Below are 6,000 nucleotides of genomic sequence, written 5' to 3'. Positions count from 1 at the left end.
ACAGCTGAAAAACGAGACTGTTCCAAGCAAATAAATACCGTTTACAATAAAGTGTCGACATCTAGTGGTATTTATTGGGAATGCCACACAAATATTAAAGGTTTACAATTATTAATAGATATTAACTTGTAAAATATTATATGTAAATATAAAATGTAAAAAATATTTTATTGTATTGCATTATTTTTTGTCACAGCTGCCTAAAGACAAATTAATTAAACTACACCCTTTTCCAACTAGGAAACAGAACATTGAGGTTAAAAATTATTATTACTATTACAGGTAGTCGTACCTGTAATAGTACTATTACCGCGGCGTTCATTTTTTTTACCAGCTTCCGGCATAATTTCACAGTACTGTACATATAGCCTACTCTACTTATGACCAAATCGTGTTACGACAGTGCGTACCAGCTTCCGGCATCATTTCACAGTACTGTACTTACGACCACGATCTGTCGTAAGTCGACAACTACCTGTATTACTACGAAAAAAAAAAAAAAATATATATATATATATATATATATATATATATATATATATATATATATATATATTTTATATATATTTTTTTTTCGTAGTAATACAGAAAAAATATATATATAATTATTATTAATATATATTATTTATTTATTTTATTTTTATTATTTATTTATTTATTTTATTTTGTAGTAATACAGGTAGTCGTCGACTTACGACATATCGTGGTCGTAAGTGGAGTAGGCTATATGTACAGTACTGTGAAATTATCCCGGAAGCTGGTATATATATATATATATATATATATATATATATATATATATATATATATATATATATATATATATATATATATCTTCAAGGAAGAGAATGAAACTTGTCTTGGACACTGAAATTTTCTTATTTTTAAATAATTAAAAGTATACAAGAAATATAAGACAATTAAATATCAATATAATATAAAAAAAAATTAACATCGTTCTCTTTAGACTTTATTTTATTGTCACTGTATACACTCACATTCCTTTTAATAATACAATAAAAACACTTATGCTACACACTTACAAAAAAAATGACAATGCGAGATTTTCTAATTAATAAAAAGGAATAATCACTACGTAAATGAAATTTCTAACACCCTGAATATATGCCCTGAGGCATTTAAAATACGATCTCTTCTACAGTGTTATGTACACGGGGCGCTGTTCATAATCCCGTTCATCGCCCGTGCGCAATACCGCCGCGCACAATAGGGGCAGTAATGTCCGGCGGGATGCTGCCACTAAACACAGAGATGTGGTGATCTAAATGTCAGGAGCTTTCGACAAAACATGTTACACACACACACACACACACACACACACACACGGTTTTTGTAAGAGTTGCGTAAATAGATAGTCAAGGTTTTTTGTTATGATCACTTTAGTTCTCGGTAGTTGCTGATTGTTATATATTTTTGTTCACATTGGTATCACTGTATCCCATTGGCAGAGGTGGGAAGTATCAAAGTACAAATACTTCGTTACTGTACTGTAAGAATATTTTTCTTGGTATATCATTTCCTGATTATCACACATTACAGACGTAGGCTAATTTAGAAAGCTAACAATGAGCAAGGCAGAAGGCAACAAGAAGTACTGTATAACTAATGTGGATGAGACAGAGAGAGTCAGCGAAGTAAACATGACTGAGAACAGAGACATTCCTAATCACCTGATCATCATCATCTTTACTCTGCTTGTGTTCTATAGGGTGGATGTTCAGCCTGGATACATTTATTGGGTAACAAAATGTAAAATTCGTTTTAAAATATTTAATAAGGCGTTAACAAAAGTTGATTTTAACGGCACTTATGCAGTGCGCATTTCTGTTTTTATTTTATTTTATCATTACTACTTTTATTAAAAATATTCATCAATATATATCACCGAAACATTTTTTCAATCAGGAAACATTTGTTTTTCTGATGCGCCAAGTCTCAAATCTAACACTAAAACATGCCATGATGCAAACATCCGGCAATTAACCCTCCGGTGTCAACAAACGCGCCGGCACGTTTTGTGGAATTTATTCCTCATAATGCAGAAATAAACTTAAATTACTCTGTCTTTTTGATCGTACAGAAAAGAGCAATACATCATGTGAATCTGTAACTCATAATTACAAAACATTGTGCTTTTGTAAAATAAAGAAAACAGACAGGGTGCGCTATCTGTCGTGTCTGTCGCTGTCCCTGTCATCTCCCTTCACAGGCACAAATAAAACAACCTGAAACTCAGTTAATATTTATTTCACAGACATTATAAATGTATTAATAGAAAGCTCGAGATGTCTTTTAAATAAACCAATTCACACCAGTTAACATTAACTCATTGTAAATTAATGTCATAAACATTAACATAACTCATTAACTGTCCATATGGAAACAGCAAAAGTTCAATTTGGTATCCTGATAAAAATCTCTTTCGGCTTCTCCCATTAGGGGTCGCCACAGCGGATCATCCCTATTCGTGATCCGCATGTTCGATTTGGCACATGTTCCTGGACTTCTTCCTAATGCAACCCTCCCCATTGTTCCGGGCTTGAGACCGGCACTAAGAGTGCACTGGCTTGGGCAACCCTAATGGCTGGGTTTGGTTCCCTGCCCGGGAATCGAACCCAATTTGGTATCCTGATGATTTAGTAATTTAAAACACCATAATTACTTTAAAACATTTACAAGAAAATGTTGTCTTCATGCCCATGTTAAGTATGGCTTCCTAATAATAAACATACAGTTGCAAAAGGCATCCATATGTTTCCATTCCTATGTTGATTAGAGTATTACCACCATGAAAAGTATTAATTTAAGGTGCATATATAGAACAGATAAAAATGTGCGATTACTTATGGAAATCATGCTATTAATCACAATTAAATATTTTAATAGATTGACAGCCGTAATATTAATATGACCTGACGTCCAGTTACCAGCGTGACACTTAAACAGATAATTGTAGTGCTACTTTCTACTTAAGTCCATTAAAAACCCATACTTCTTTACTTTAACTTGTGTAAAAAAGTATAGTCAGTACTTTAACTTTTACCAGAGTACTTTAAAACTGTACTTCTACTTAAGTGAAGGATGTGTGTACTTTTGCCACCTCTGTACCCCCATCACCTAGAACTGGCCAGTTTTTCTTCACCTTCACCTTCATCTTCATCCTCTTACAACTACTACTACTACATTATTATTATTATTATTATTATTAGTAGTAGTAGTAGTAGTAGTAGTAGTAGTAGTAGTAATAGTAGTATGAATGTAATTGATAATTTCTGTTGTTTCAGATTATATTATTGTTTGTATAAATGTAAAATTCTTTAAAATGCTTTGGCAGCATGTAAAGTCAAGCCAATAATGAATTGAGCATAAGTGGTAATTAGAAGTCAGTACTAAATTGGTACATATACTATACCTGTGAAACCATTGCTGTGCAACACGTCCAGTGTGGATCTGGGGAACATGTCATGCTCTGTGATTGATGGTATCTGAGCAGTGTGTGACTTGTGTAATGCTTTGTGTTGTTGTGTTTCATACAGTGCATTCGGAAAGTATTCAGACTCCCTTCACTTTTTTAAATTTTATGTTGCAGCCTGTTATGTTGCATGACTTCAGTTATTCAAATTGTTTTTTTTTCCTCATGAATCTACACTCAGTACTCCATGATGACAAAGTGAAAACAGAATTCTAGAAATGTCTGAAAAAAAAAAAAAAAAAAATGAAAACCTGATATATCACATGTAAATAAGTATTCAGAGATCTTGCTCAGTACTAATACCATTTACCACTATGGACTCTTGGCCCTTAACCCCAAAAAAACCATCCTGACCCTGTGCACCGACCCTAGCTCCTAACATCGCTGGGATATGCGAAGAAAGAATTTCACTTTGCTGTAACTTAAATGTGACAAGTATAAAGCATAGTTATTTTTTTCTACTTTTCTTTACTTAGCATCTACTCAGCAGCAAATACAACCTCAAGTCTTTTTGGGCATGATGCAATAAGCTTTGCACAACTGGACTGGGAGAATTTCTGCCATTTTTCTTGGCAAATCGTCTCAAGATCCAGGTTGGATGGGACCATCGGTGGACAGACACTTTCAGGTCTCTCCAGAGTTGTTCAATAAGGTGCAAGTAAGGGCTCAGGCTGGACCACTCTAGAACATTCACATAGTTGTCCCTACGCAATCCTGTGTTTTCTTCAGTGTGCTTAGGGTTGTGTTCATGTAGGAAGATTAACCTTTAGCCAAGACTGAGGTCCTGAGAGCTGTGGAATAGGTTTTTATTGAGGACATTTCTGTACGTTGCTCCATTCAGCTGGCCTTCAATCCTGACCTGTTTCTCAGTCTCTGCTGCTAAGACACACCCCTACAGCATGATGCTTCAGTGTTGGGATGGTTTTCAGCAGGTAATGAGCGGTGCTCAAGACATAATGTTGATAATGGAGGCCAAACGATTTAATCCTGGTTTCATCAGACCAGAGAATTTTGTTCCTCACAGTCTGAGAGTCTTCTAGGTGTTTTTTTGCAAACTCCAAGTGAGCTATTATGTGTTTTGCACTGAGCAGAGGCTTCTGTCTAGCCACTCTGCCATAAAGCCTAAATCGGTGGAGGGCTGCAGTGATGGTTGTCCTTTTGTAACTTTGTCCTATCCCCACACAGGATCTCTAGGGCTCAGTCAGAGTGGCCATTGGGTTCTTGGTCACCTCTGGACCAGCTCTTAGAAGAATCACGGTAACGTTTTCCATTCAAGACTTATTATATAAAAGGTGTGACTGGTTAATATAGAACACAGAACCGTAAAATATGTATTATTCCATCAAATAAAGAATAAATATAAATTCCTTTTGTTGCTGATTGACATTCTATGGACTTATAACCAAGCATGGGGATATAATTAATAAAAAATAATAGAGCTCATAGATAGAGTTCATAGAGCTATCTTCCCATAGTTTATATTCATCTAAATTTAATCTGGTTTTATTTTTGCTCTTTGTGTTTGACTTTAAATTATGAGACGGTTGTAAAGATATCAGATGAGCAGAATTAAGAAGCAAGTTTTTACAATTTGTGAATGTCTTATTTGTTGTTACTTTAACAATTTTACTGTGACCAATATTTTGCTCTGTTAAAGGGATATTGGTCCATTTTCTTTTAGAAATAGGTTTGATTTTATGCTTTTTATTTAATTATTTTAAAAACATTTCAAATTTTTTCCAAACAATGCCTTATCCCTAAAATATTTGCTACAAAGTAGACGGCAAGTCCCATAATCTAAAATAAAATGGCTTTCATTTCAGAACTGTTGGTAAATTTTAGTAGTTTGGTAAGATTGGATTTAACCAGGAAATAAACTTAGATAATTGACTTGCTGCTGGCCAATATATCATGCAGAAACTCCCAGTACTAAGGTGCCATATTACATTACAGTCAGATGAAACAGCCAAAGAGCCACTGGAGCACAAAGAGAGCAGGATTACGTGTCTATGGCCAAGAAAAGGGCTTTTGACAGTGCCCTGATAAGATTGCAAAGCCAGTATCAAGTCATGCTCTGCTTCGCCCTGGATGACACTGCAAAAGGTGCCATTCTGTAGAATTGTTTTAGATTAATGCATTCATCATTTTTACTTCCTTCTAGGGGTAGGCATGACCAAAACCACATTTCTTTGCTAAATTTCAAATTCTAAATATTGATAATACTTTATCTTTGTTTGTCATATTAATAAATTATTAGACCGATGTCATATTCAGGATATGTAATAAACAATATGCAAGTTTATACTTATATACATGGTAATAATAATCCCTACTGGCCTTTAAATACACATTGGAGACTGGAGTTCTTACTTTGTTGGGCTGGCAACAGCAGTGAGGTGGTGACCCTAGTTTAGGCAGTACAGGATGCAACAGTGAAGTGCTTCTGTCCATGAATTGCTTGCTATCTGGTAATTAAAGGCAGGATCGCTCAGCTAGGTTGTCGCAGG

Source organism: Silurus meridionalis, chromosome 8, assembly GCF_014805685.1.
Source record: "Silurus meridionalis isolate SWU-2019-XX chromosome 8, ASM1480568v1, whole genome shotgun sequence".
Lineage (NCBI taxonomy): Eukaryota > Metazoa > Chordata > Actinopteri > Siluriformes > Siluridae > Silurus > Silurus meridionalis.
The sequence above is the reverse complement of the archived record's forward strand: the minus strand, read 5'-3'. Positions refer to the sequence as shown.